The following is a 14,455-nucleotide window of genomic DNA, read 5'->3' on the forward strand; positions in this document are numbered from 1 at the left end:
CAGGTGGGTGTGGCCCATTGGCTGGGTGTGGCCAATTGGGGTGTGTGGCCCATTGGGTGGGCATGGCTGCGGTGGTAACGGCAGACTGAGTGGGACTAAAAAGTTCAATCAATCAATTCCAACTTTGCAAGATTTTTTTTCCTGCGAGAAGTTGAAATTGACTGATTGATTGAACTTTTTTTTTTTTTTGCACATGGCGGTGGAGGCCTAAAGCGAAAAGGTTTTATAAATACCAGCTGAAGGCCTAGGATTGGGGCAACAGCATGCGTGCCCACAGAGGGCTCTGAGTGCCGCCTCTGGCACCCGTGCCATAGGTTTGCCACCACTGTACTATATATTCTGGCATGCTTAGAAAACGAAACTGCTTGATAGGAAGGTGGACATGCCCAGTGACTTTTCAATCACTTCCAGAGGGAATGGAAATCTTTAAGACTCCCATTCCCCACTGGGTCTACGATCATTATCCAAAAGTGCTCCCATTGAAAACCAAGGAACACATTGCCAAAGAACCAGATTTAGCAGTGAAATCAGCAGATTGTCAGTAAGAGAGAAAAGAAACTCTTACTGTATCACAGCCATCTTGAAAGGGGAGGCCAGATCACATATATTATTTTAATATATAAAATTATACCCACCTTCCAGTGAAATATAATTAGAGTGGATGATCAAAAAAAATGATATGGGCCTCCTCTTCTGAGTATATCAAGAATGCCCTTCATGCTTACTTTTACCCATAGTTCTAACATGTTTATTTAAAAGTGAGACCACCAACTGAGTTCAAGACAAATTTATCACAAGTTATTCCTTGTTGAATTGTAGTCTTAATAGAAGGAGTCTGTACATTTTGTACTCAAATCTTTACAGCCATAAAAGGAGCACCAGTACACTGATGCAATTCAATTCCTGAATGAAATGAGTGTAGGTTACAGGCAGAATGATCTTCACAGTTACTTTGCCATGTTTATTCATGAGAGATTTAGGCTAATTTAAATTTGTCTTATATACGTTGAGTGACATAATATACTCATACTCAGACCAGGACTGAATTATGTAAGAAATTCAGAACTCATCTTTTGTTATTAAGAGATCAATGGGTCATTTAGGCATTTTTGCTAGGTTAGACCTCATTTTTTGCTAAGATCATTTGGTAACAGTGTTTGGCAGAGTTTTTCCAGTCCTAAGAAAATCAAGAACTGAATTTGGGGATTTTGTATGCAAAGTATACACCCTTGTAAAAGGGCAGCTTTAAGTAACTTAGAGATGAGGCTCAAATGAACAGAGTTCATCGCTGGCCAGTGTCCTGAATTTCTACCACATTTGCACTTGTGTCCTCAATACTAACTGGGCTGCTGTGCATGATTGGAAGGAATATATCTTTAAACCCAGGAATATAAGCTGCACAGTTCATAGGGCTAACATAACAATAAATCAATAGCATTGTCCACGGTAACCAAGAACTAATTTACTAATGGCTCATTGCCTCTGTTCTATTTTTTAATTACATAAACAAATACTTCCCTGTGCTTGGGAACTGCAAGCAAAAAAGGCAATTAAAATTCTCCACATGTATCCCTGTTTTGCCTGCAGAAAAAAGAGTGGTGGAAACTTGTTTGTTTGTGCTGAGTCAAATAAACCTGACAATGGAGAATGTGTTTCTGTGCTCCAGTGAATGAAGTTTGTGCCCTTGCAATAAACTGGGTGCCTTGGAGGGTTATTGAAATATACTTCACATGGTAAGCAAGCAACGGTTGAAAGGCATTTTTGAAACCTAGGTCAAGTGCTATGAAAATATAAGGTGCTACAGAACAGACTCGGCAGAGTAATAGCAAAGCCAAGCAAGTGTTGTTGATTTTGCTCTCTAAGAGTTTCTGAGGTTGTCTATAACCTATTTGAGAAATTCAACAGTCCCCAAGCAAAAGAACATTCAGAAATGTTACTTAGACAAGTGTGAAGACAGCTAAAGTATTTTCCAGTTGTCTACCTCTTTCATTTATCTTCTGACAGCTATGGTCCTATCCTGAACCAAACCAAAGAGCAACATCCAGGAAGGACTACATTTTCATTAAGCTTTCTATCTATTTAATATCCTTTTGTTTGGAATTGGTCGTCATGTTCTCTAAATTCTCAAATGCTTTTACAACGTCCCAATTTCTACTTCTCATGCAGATGCTCAGGGAAATGTTTCTCCTTTACTTTCAGCATGACACAATAGGATGGCTGCATAGGCCAAACTGAAAAGAGATGTAGATCTTAACAAATCTGATGGTCCATACTTGCATTATATGTAAATTTAGTAATAAGCCACACAATTTAAATATAATAAAATATAAAATATCATTGTAATAAATAGACGATGACCAAGTAATATTTGTGCCTTTTCACTTTCCTGTTGAAGTTAATTAGCAGCCTTCTTAGAGTTTTTTTATTTACACATAAATTTGCATAGATCTTCAAATGGGAGATGCCTTCAGAGAGAACTTCTTATGGTTTTCTATTATAGGGCTCAGTAAAATAAGGCATATTTTACCCTGCAGCGGCCCCTGATATAGGTTATTCTAGTCCAGTTCTTTTTATCTTCACTGTTTGCCACTTCACAAGATATTTGGGGTTCTGTGTCATTGCTCTCTTTATTATTTCACTAAAACTTATTTCTTCCTAAATATTGATTGCATTTCTTCACATTTTGGAGTTTTCAGGTAAAAAAAACCCAAGATACTATTGGAAGCACGCAATCTATCCATTTTACCAATGTGTCATATATCTCATACACAAAAAAGGGAACAGGATTTGATCATAAATTGCAGCTGCCATCCTGGCTGCATCAACTACTAATATTTCAAAATTGTAGGTTTTAGTTTTCTTTCCTTAGTTGCTAGAAGGTATTCCTCTGAGCCTGTCACTATTACTTATTTATTGTACAACCAGAATGGCTGGAAAACCCAGGGTTGCCCCTCTGAGCTCATGACACTAGCCATGTCTCATCCACAGGCCATAGTTTCCTGCTTTTTTTTTTACACACACAAAACACCAGCCAGCAGCAAAGAGAAACAGGTTAAAGCATCATTATGCCAGTACCTCTTTCTATCATTATAACAAGGATTGGATCAGACAGGAGCAAAGGTTGTCTGAGAAGCAAGCGAATCTCTGGGCAGATAAAGTATGTAAATGCACAAGTATGCAAGGGAATGTATTTCACAATTAATTCAGTCAAAGAATAAGAATAAGTAATAGTAATAACAATAGTAGTAGTTAAACATTCAACTTAAACTCTTGTCTCTAGATTAACTCTGGATAGTTCCCAGCATACAATCTGATGAGAATCAAACCAACAGAGGGCAATTAGGGATGACACAAAGGAAAAGCTGAGATACACGTATGCCCCAGAGATTCTTATGTCATGGCTACTTCTCGGTGCACTAGTTGTTGTTCTGTGGCATCAATCTGCTTAGTAGGATGGACTGTTGTCCTATGCCTGGTCCCTTGAATAAGAGCTGGAGGGAGGGGGGAATGGCCTGCCCCAGAATATGAATGTGAGCCAGGTGGATGGAAACATAATACCTGGGACTGATGGAAATAGCTCCATATAGTATACTAATTTCCATATTCTTTCAGAGGAATTAGAATGTGTTGGGGGATGTTGGAAATTCAGTTGTGTTGAATGTGGTTTGAGTGTGATTTGTGAAAATATTGACTCTATATACAGGTTGGTGTGAGGAATGACTGCTGTAGTAAAAATATCAGAAAGCTATCATTACTCTAAACAATAAAAAGAGTATATAAATAAATAAAATAATAATTTAAAAAACCCAGTGAGGCACAATCTTGATGTGGTTGTGGGACATGAATGCTCCACGGAGGATGAGAACTATGTTAGAGGTTCAACCATTCTGAACAGGTCTTATCAGAGGACCTGCCAATGCCTCCTTAAGATATTAAATAATTACAATCCAGAATCCAATATTCCCTTTTTAGCAGTGGTTATTGAGATGGGTGAAGGACCACAGAGCGTCCTTTCTGAAAAAAGATAATCTAGACCATTGTCAAAGCTCAGGCTAGATATGGGATCAATGACTTCTGTCAAAATCTGGATGCTGTAAATGAGCCTCTACAGTCCTTTTAGAACTCTTTGCAACTTTTTACAATGTATTCTGGACTGATTTTGGGATTGGGGAATTTAATGCACTGTTTTGCACTGAGTCTGCTTGTTTCTTGGTAGCTGGTTCCAGTCATGGTGGCAGGAATAGAGCAGGGCTTTTCAACCAGTGGTACGGGTACCACTTGTGGTACACTGGCACCTGGCAGGTGGTACGCGTCCATCCTAGAAAAGTGGTAGCGGGGGAGAGGAATGAGCTGAACTGGTGGCAGCACCGCACAAGCCTGAGCGAGAGACAGCTGGAGCTGCAGGGCTGTCAGGGCTTAGCAGAAGCACCAGGATCAGTGCCGCTTTCCAGCTGATTGGCGCTTCTTTGGGACTGTCAGGTCTCAGTGGAAGCACCAGGCTCCAACTGGAGTTTGGTGCTGATCCTGGCGCTTCTGCTGAGCCCAGAAGAAGCACCAATCAGCTGGAATGTTGCAGCATCTCCAGGGTCTTGTGATTTACATTCAGATGCTTGGCAACTGATTCATATTTATGATGGTCACAGTGTTCCAGGGTCATGTGAAGTGACCAAAACCTGCTGCAACCACCCCGCAGATGGGGGGGGAAATAAAAACCAAACACCCCCCACCCCTGCTGCCTCAACAGAAATGCTCACAACAATGAAAACCTCGGACAGGAGGAAGAGCACCGCCGGGTGGGCAGGTAGGTGTCTTGCTTGGCTGTGGCTTGGGAGGCACTTTTTTCAGTGCCACTGTAACTTCAAACAGTCACTAAGCGAACTGTTGTAAGTCGAGAACTACCTGTACTTTATCCCTTTTTTCCGTTTGGGGGGGGGGAACCACCAAGTTTGCTAGGCGACTGGTGGTACTCGGATGTTGCCATATCCTAAAAGTGGCACAATGGGTGAAAAGGTTGAAAAGCCCCTGGAATAGAGAGGCTGTTTCTGTGGCTGTTTCCTTATTGGGTGTTGCAAAAGTTTTCCTTACTGTTAATATCTATATGAAGCCATATGATGTCTCTTCTCCAGATCATAGTAGTGAGGCAATTGAGGTCCTGTCCTAAGCTCTGGGGGTTATAAGGGTCCAGACAGGAGAAAACCAGCTACAACTGAATCTTGTAATAAATAAATCTGACAGATGTAAAAGACTGTTTGTACTAGGAAGCAAAAGCTGTATTAAATAAAAGTACTTAAACCTCCTATCTTTCCAGATTTTAAAGGCAGCTGTACTACTACTGTATTGATCTAAAAATGTTACACCTAATGCAAAAATATATTCAGATATGCTGTTTAGCATGTTCCTGGAATTGCTGTTGACTAAGCAGAAAGGCATTTTGAGTAATGCACCAATGTGAAGTGGCTAAACCTTTGGCTAGATTATTGCCCCTGCCACAATAAATATGTGAGGCACAACAGGATGAATATTCAGACTTCAGAAAAGGAAAACTGGGATAGGTAAATAGCATTAGTTATTAAATGCAACAACAACGAGGATGTCATAAAACAGTATTCTAAAAAATGACAATGGTAAAATGATTTTCCATGTATAGAGTGAGTACTGTAAAGGTCAAGAGAGAGAGAGCGCAATAAAATAGGTTTTCACTTACACACCCTCTCCTACCTTCCCCCACCTTTTCGTTTCTCAGGACTATCAGGTGGCTGCTGTTTTAAACAAGCTGCAGAGTCTTTGGTCTGATCAAGCCAAGCAATTTTTACTCAAGCCAAAACTCTCGTCTCTACGTTCCATTGGCTTTCAAGCACAATTACATCACTTGACTCTCAACAATGAGCAAACTCTTCCAAGACATTCATGTTCAAAAAACAAAACAGCTTCAGAACATAGTGCCTCACTTCCACAAACACTATACATATTTCCTTTCCATGATTAATTTATAACCGATGAACTTCTGTTAGAAAACTGGGATATAAGTAGTAACCAGCTGTTTGGAAGAATAACATTCTTCCTGACAGGAAGGAGAAAAGGGAGCATTTGGCTGAAAGCCTTCCTACTGTTTCTTAAGTGTTACCAAGGACAGCTTGGCTTGCAAACCCGTGGGAAAATAAAAGTTTTCAAAGGAGTGTTGCAAAGGTCTCTCTGGGGCAATTAAGCCAGAAGCCTGAGATGCAGAACATTTATTTGGACAAACACCACAGTGGATAAATGAGATAGGGCCTTTGCAAAGAGAAGGTAAACATGTTGGCCTTTCTGAAGACAGGCCACAATGAAGTGCAATATTTTGTCTTATAGATGATTGACAATCTAGAAAAAAAGGTGGGCAACTTAGGAACTCAAAATGTCTGTGGCTGCACTTGAGCTCTGAAACCCTTCCAGTTCTTTAAGAGTAGGTCAGGTAATCTAGCTTTTTGGGAATTGTTGGTGTAAAACAACTGACCATGCGAAGAAACGTAAGTTTCATAAACTTTAAATGAAAAATATCTATTGTTCTTTCATCCCTTCAATATAAGCCACCTTAATATAAGGTGGCTTATATTAAAAACAAACCAGTCAAATGCCATCTTACTGAACTGCTTCTACCTTCTTTCTACCTACCTCAGCACATGGCATTCAGCCATATCCTGAACTTTAGAATGTGAAGAACATTAGATAAAGGAATTAATGGTGAATCAAGATGGGGTGAATAACTACTGTGGCTGCCAACATCCTATTTGGTGTCACAATAGAGTGAAGGTGGTCTTAATCAATAATACCCTTGTTCATTGTGAAAGATGAATTCATTCAAAGTGCACTGTGTGGGGCAGTATCATTCTATCACTGCCTTGATTAATATACTGTCATACACCTCAAAATCAATGTTCATGAAGCTGATGTAGCTATTGTTCTAAACTCACTTCTTTGAGTGTTTGAAAATATTTGAATAAATGTACTCAAGTCAGAGAGGAAGTGACTGGGGACAACCATGATTCTGATAAGCTGCTCGAGAATAAAATCTCTACACTCCAGCATTTCAAAGTGGGGAAGATGTGGAGCATTTGGTATTGCCACTGCTTCTTCATTCATTCTTAGTCAAATATTTGGATTATCCAAGTCATTCATTCATATATGTCTGGCTTCATATTGAGTGGGCTTGGCCATCTGCTATATACTGTTCTTTTCTTTAAACAGCTACTGCTAAAATACTATATTAAAGAAAGAGCTTGCTCTTAGCTTTTTATGCTTAACCACAACACGTAAATTGTGTTGTTCAAAATCATCTCTTATTTGAATTTGAGCCATATCTGTCTAACATAGTTCTTATCTAATAAGCATTAACATTGACAAAGTTGTTTCATTGCTTTGTGTGATAAAAAGCCACACAAAGCTGAATGTTTTCATATTTCAGATACAGAGGATGGTGTAAAAATGACATAGATAAGGTTAAGAATGTCTGACTTATGGACAACTTGTACTTATCAATTGACTGCTTATTACTAAAAATGGTGGATGACACTCTCCTTCCTCAAGCCAATGAACTGTTAAAGCCACACAATGTTTTCATGAACCACTGAAGTCACATTGCTGTTTCTTAAGTGTTTTATATACATAGAAAGATAAAATAAATACTATATACTAAGACAAACATTTGGCTAACTGACACTAAATAAACTTTATACACTGTATACAAATTTGACTTAAATACAGATTTAGGAAGGATTGTATTCTGCCTATATACAGTATGAATAATAAATTAGGACTGAATCTTATTCTAGTTTGATTTCATTTAAGTTTGTAATAACCTGATCTGGATGGAAGTTACCAGCTCAAATAAAAGCTAAATCCAATTAATAATACATAAATCTAATCACAAGCATCCTGAATGTGTGTTACTGTACTGCGTGTGTCCTGTAATCGGTGTCATATAGCAACAGTATATATAGATTAGAGATCTTAGCGTGCATAAAATTGTGTGATTGTGCTTAGGATGAAACTGTGCTTTGGTTGTGCACTGGACAAAATATGCTAAATTGATTGGCACTGTCTTAAATGCTGCAGGTAGCATGGGTATGACAAAACAGGTAAGCTAATTTAAATTTTATATTATTAAAAAGTGTTAAATGGAAGCCTTATTGACCCAATCCGTGATGAGAAGCAGAGGCCAATATCTATGGACCCATCTGGCCATGAACATGGCATATGGAAGCTCGCAATTTAGAGGGTAAGAACAGTAAAGAGTGAAAGGGATGAACTGATTATAATAATGAATGAAAGAAAAGTAGATACATAATGTATCTGAGAATCTAAAATAAAGGGCAAACATGTAAAGATATGAAAGAAAGCAGTCTAATCTTGTGGAGATGATGAATACATAAAGGAAACAGAAGATGCAGGTTTAATTATAAGAAAAGGGTCTGCCATATCAGAAAGCAGGAATTAGTATTATTGGAATACTGTGGGTTCTGTATGAAGAACAGAAGGTTAGTGAAAATTACATGCTATACTGCAGATAATAAAATAATAAATAACAGGAATGATTTTTTTAAAAGTGCAACATACTGAAAAATATTGATTAAAATTATTCCATTTGGTAACAAGAATGGATGGCTGGGGACAAGATGAAAGAGTACCTAAAATTGATTGAGTCATTCATAGGTCTAAGAATGAATTAAAAGTAGCAAACTATTGAGTGAGACAAGACTAATGGAATGAAGTTACAAATTACTCGTAAATCATTTAAAAAAAAAACTAGAGCAAGCAGAGTAATCTCTAAATTTGATTAATTTTTCAAAGATGGGAAAATTGATGGAGAGATTTTAAGACACACAATTGTTGATAAAAAGGTTGTATCATAACTAGACTGTTGTGAGGAATGTCATACAAAACAAATAATGCTGCATATGCAAGAAGTATGTTGAGGTGATTTGGTCACACAGCGAGAATGATTGAGGATCAAACTGCAAAATGATAGTTACATGGAGAAAGAGTAGATGGACGGAAAGCGAAGACCAAGAGAGATATGGTTGGATGAAGATGATCTATTGAAAAATATCCTTCACTGCCCATGCCACTATATTGTAGACCAGTTGAAGCTTCCATGTGATTTTCAAAAACAGAGTCATGTAGAACACTTTGCAGTAGTCAAGCTGAAAGGTGACGTGTTATAGGTGACTGGTGAGCAGTACAATCCAGGAAAGAATGCAATTAGTACAGTAGCATAAAGACTCTTGTAGAAATTGTGATTCAGGACTACTCTCAAATTATGCATCACTTCTGACTGGGGAATTACAATTACAGGAATAAAGATGGGTATTCCCCAGACTTGGTCTTGATAGGATTGAGCCAGATTTCATTTTTTTCTAATTCAGGCCTACACAACCTCCAGGCACTGGGACACAACCATGACAGCTTCACTTATTTGGCTTAGGATCAAAAAATATAATTGGGTAACATCATCAAATTCATGATACTGGACCCCAAACTTGTAGATGACCTCACCCAGTGGTTTCATGAAAATTTTGAACAAGAAAGAAGAGAGTGTTAGGGGACTGGAGGTTAAAACATATAAGGAACAGTTGCTGGAATTGGGTATGTCTAGTTTAATGAAGAGAAGGACGAGGGGGGACATGATAGCAGTGTTCCAATATTTCAGGGGCTGCGACAAAGAAGATGGAGTCAAGCTATCTTCCAAAGCACCTGAAGGCAGGACAAGAAGCAATGGATGGAAACTAATCAAGGAGAGAAGCAAACTAGAACTAAGGAGAAACTTCCTGACAGTTAGAACAATTAACCAGTGGAACAACCTGCCTCCAGAAGCTGTCAATGCTCCAACCCTGGAAGTTTTTAAGAAGAGACTGGACAGCTATTTGTCTGAAATGGTATAGGATTTCCTGCCTGAGCAGGCAGTTGGACTAAATGATCTCCAAGATCCCTTCCAACTTTTTATTATTATAATAATAATAATAATAATAATAATAATAATAATAATAGTTGTAGTAGTAGTAGTAGTAGTAGTAGTAGTAGTACCATTCACTGGAACTAGCCACAAAGAAAAATACAATGTGGTGCCCCCTATTCTCAACCCCCAAAACCAGTCCAGGATATTGTGTTTGACAGTACTGAGCATTGTTAAGAGATCAAGAAGCACAAGAATGGATGCATCACCTGTCTCCACGATGAATCTTGACCTGAATGCTGGCTGGAATGGGTCTAGATCAGGGGTCTTCAAACTTAGCCCTTTTATGACTTCTGGACTTTAACTCCCAGAATTCCTCAGCCAGGCATGCTGGCTGAGGAATTCTAGGAGTTGAAGTCCACAAGTCATAAAAGGGCCACGTTTGAAGACCCCTGGTCTAGATCAATGTTTCTCAATCTTAGCAATGTTAAGATGTGTGGACCTCAACTCCCAGAATTCCCCAGCTACCATGGGTCTTAGTTTTACACCATACCAGAGAGAAATCCATTCGTTCGGGACTCAGTATCACTAATACAGGTAGTCCTTAGTTAGTGACTACTCAGTCAGTAATTGGTGCAACATCACAATACCTAGAAAATACCTCTGCACAGCTTTCTTTCAAATTTCCCTTTACCACAAATGATTGCCTTAGAATTTTTAGCATAGGCACTCTAACACAGAGAGTCATGGAAGGAGGGAGGGAAAATATACCTCTATGAAAGGAAGTTAGATTATTTCTCCACTGTTAAGCTTGATTTCTAATAGGCTCTGCTAATTGCTAACCCAGGGGAAATAGCATGGCCTATCTGAGATGAAAACTGTTGAATAACTACTGTGCTTTTGCAGACAGGCTGAGAAACTGGGTCATTCCTGCTAGCTCAGTGGTTCTCAACATGTGGGTCGGGACCCCATTTGGGGTCGAACGACCATTTCACGGGGGTCGCCAAACAAGGCTGTCCGCCATTTTTCCCCCTTTTCTTTGGCCACGCCCCTGGTACCCGGTGATGTATAAGTGGTTGGGGGTCACCACAACATGGGGAACTGTATTATGGGGTCGCGGCATTAGAAAGGTTGAGAACCACTGTGCTAACTGAAGAAATAAGAAAAGAGCTACAAACATATATGGACAGCAGGCTATTTAGATAGTGATGCTCCTTTTGACATTTCTTGGGAAAAGCAGTTGCTTTAAGTTTGCCAATATGTTACCAGACATCTGCTTCTTTCCCCCTGTGCTTTCCTTCTCCAGGTGGGCACAGGTTTAGGTGGACAACCAGCCAGCTTCTGCAAGGGCTTCCTAAACAGTAGATATAAGGGAGCAGCACCCAAGTAAGTGCTAGTCAAATATTTAGCCTAAAAACTTATGCATTTTCTGACAGTTTATTTTTTGTCTTTTGTTCTCTGCACCTGTACCAGTGTTGCTGAGGACTGGATAGAGAGACTGTTAAGTAATAGTTAAAAAAACCTCCCAAAACTTCAAATATTGAATTATATACCTACTCAGGACGAAAAAGGGAACAAATGTGGTAAGAACAGGTAACAAAACAGTCATAACCCTTATAAATCTATATTTGTCCATAATAAAATCTAATATATATCACTACAGCTTCTAGGTTAATTTCTGAACATTCTGCATCTTTTACTCTGCTATATTTTGTACTAGTCTGCTGAGTTCTATGGAATACTACTGTCACACATCCTTCTTCTTCCGTGGAAACAAACCAGGAATACAGGAACGAGTTGACAAGCAGCTTTATTCTATGCAGTAATAAAGTCAGCGCTGGGAGTGATCTGCTCCCAGCGCTTTACATAGCCTCTCCTACCCTGCAGCTCTGCCCCAAGCATCCGGCCTTCGGTTGTAAAAAGCAGCATTCCAATGCCCAGCCTCCCCCTGCTGCAACCAGTTTGGCATATGTCCCAATGGCGTTCGCTCCAGGCTGCTCCAGCCCTGCAGAGTTGACATCGCCGGAGCCTCTCACGCCTCTCATGCTGCCTGGTAGGCCCTTATCCCCAAGCACCCCCAGGGTCTGTGCAGCGTTAGTGCTGTCTCCTTGCCATCCGTAGCCAGCCGCAGGCTCCCCAGCCATCCGGTGGTGCCGTGAGCTGTTGCAGATGGGCGCTTGCTTGGCGGAGGCCATCCTGGTCCACCAGCTGATCAGCAGCCACCCGAGCAGACCTCCTGGCTGTTCGGCAGTGCCGCGGCCTTCTGGGAACTGTCCTGGGCCATCAGTTGATTGGCGGCTGACCGAGCACACCTCCCGGCTGTTTGGCAGTGCTGCGGCCTTGCGGAAGCTGTCCTGGGCCGTCAGCTGGTTGGGTTCCCACCCTCCTGTGTATGTCGAGCCCACAGGGCTTGACAATTACAGATAACTGAAAAACAGAGTTGGAAGGGACTTAGGAGGTCTTCTAGTCCAACCCCCTGCTCAGGCAGGAAGCCCTATACCATTTCAGACAAATGGCTGTCCAGTGTCTTCTTAAAAACTTCCAGTGTTGAAGCATCCACAACTTCTGGAGGCAAGTCATTCCACTGATTGTTATAACTGTCAGGAAATTTCTTCTTAGTTCTAGGTTGCTTCTCTCTTTGATTAGTTTCCATCCATTGTTTCTCGTCTTGCCTTCTGGTGCTTTGGAAAATAGGCTGACTCCCCTCTTCTTTGTGGCAGTCCTCAAATATTGGAATACTGCTATCATGTTACCCCTAGTTTTTCTTTTCATTAGACTAGATATACTCAATTCTTACAACCATTCTTCTTACGTTTTAGCTTTCATAGGACAGCACAATGAAGCCTGCATTACTGCTACCAGCTTCCGCCTTACTGACTCACTGCCGTCTTTTCTCCACCCCCTCAGTTGAGCAAAACCAAGTGCCTGCTTTAACACCAGCATAACATTTGCACATGTATTCCACTATTTAGGAAGGCACCAAACAATTGCCAAAGAAATGCCTGATCAAGGAGCTTTCAATTTAGCCTGTGGCTTCTTCAGTCAGAAATTCAGTTACAATAGACTAGAGATCAAATATTATTTTATGCAAATTATTTGAGCTTCAAATATAAGGATTATATTGGCCTATACCTGCTATAATGAAGTGTATTTATGCACAGACACTATTTTAAAGGAACAGAATAAGTTTAAGGATGCTAGTTGATCAAAAAATTTACATTCTGCAAAAAATAATATGGTTCTCAGTCTCTGCTCATCTCCAGTCTATTTCTTTCACCTATTTTGATGTACATATTTCAATGACAAAATGCTGCAGAAAGTTCATAATGACATCACTTGAAGAGAGGGGCTAAAATTCCAGTGAATTTCTGCTTTCATTGGTGGCTTACAAATATCCATTTTCATTCTCTTCTTTCTTACTACTTTACTTATTTTCTCTAATTCCTAAGGCTTCTTTAGGAAATCTCCATTTAGCCCTGATAGATCTGAGCAGGCAGTTCTTCTTTCTCCCTAGACTCATGAATATAGATTGTTCAGTCTTTCTCAAAGCCCAAGAGACTCTTTATGGATGATGACACCTTTATCCATAATGAAGCAATGACATGAAGCAGACAAACAGGGAAAGAAACAATGACAGTTATGCCCAATGGATTTACATACCAATTCAAGGCTTAGAAATATTTCGCCTATGGGTGAAAGTAGCTTGGATTTATTAAACTGGTAGCCTGCTGATCCTTTTGCTTGACTTTTGAGATTTTCACTGTGAGAGTGTGGAGAAACTTCTTTCTATATGGCAGCAAGAACCATTTCTTCCCTCTTTCTCCAATGGGGTAATATTAGGAAAGGAACAACAATAAATAGCACTATCACCATCAAGTTTTACTCGGAAGTTGTTCATAAAAGTGCATCATGCTTCAAAATATTTCCTGTGCTATTAAGTGATTGTGTTTTAAAATTTATTATTTTTAAAGGTTGTTTTTAATAAACCTTTTGTTTAAAGTACTTTTGCAATCTGCTCAGAGAACTTTACATTTTGGGGAGATTAGAAGAATATTTATTTCAATAAATATTGAAAGGCTGTGAAAAAAACATATCACAGTACAATACCGATTAAAATAATTTTTAAAAAATTGCTTGAGGGAAAAGGAATTGTAAAAGCCATTGTTAGTAAGAGTATAACAAAGATATTTAGTCTACTCAAAATAACTTTGGCAGATTTAAGAGAAAGTTCTGCTGTAGGGCTTCTTCTACCAGGAATAAATCTTGGAAGTAATGACTAGCAACAAATCATTCTAACACTGCCTTGATAGTCAGAGGTATCAAATGATTACTATCGATATGGTGAACTCTGTCAGGGTTCTTTCAAAATTAAAACTGTTTAGATGGGTCTATAAAATATGAAGTATGGAATGAAGATATATTTGTTATCTCTTAATAGACAGTGATTAGTTGTTAATATTGCATATACTTGCTGTGGATAAAGGAGGAAGTTTCTTCCTCTTCTTCTTTTTTTTAAAAACACCCCTGTAC

The sequence above is a fragment of the Crotalus tigris genome, unplaced genomic scaffold, assembly GCF_016545835.1.
Source record: "Crotalus tigris isolate CLP2741 ecotype Arizona unplaced genomic scaffold, ASM1654583v1 scf7180000018040.1558517, whole genome shotgun sequence".
Taxonomy (NCBI): Eukaryota; Metazoa; Chordata; class Lepidosauria; order Squamata; family Viperidae; genus Crotalus; species Crotalus tigris.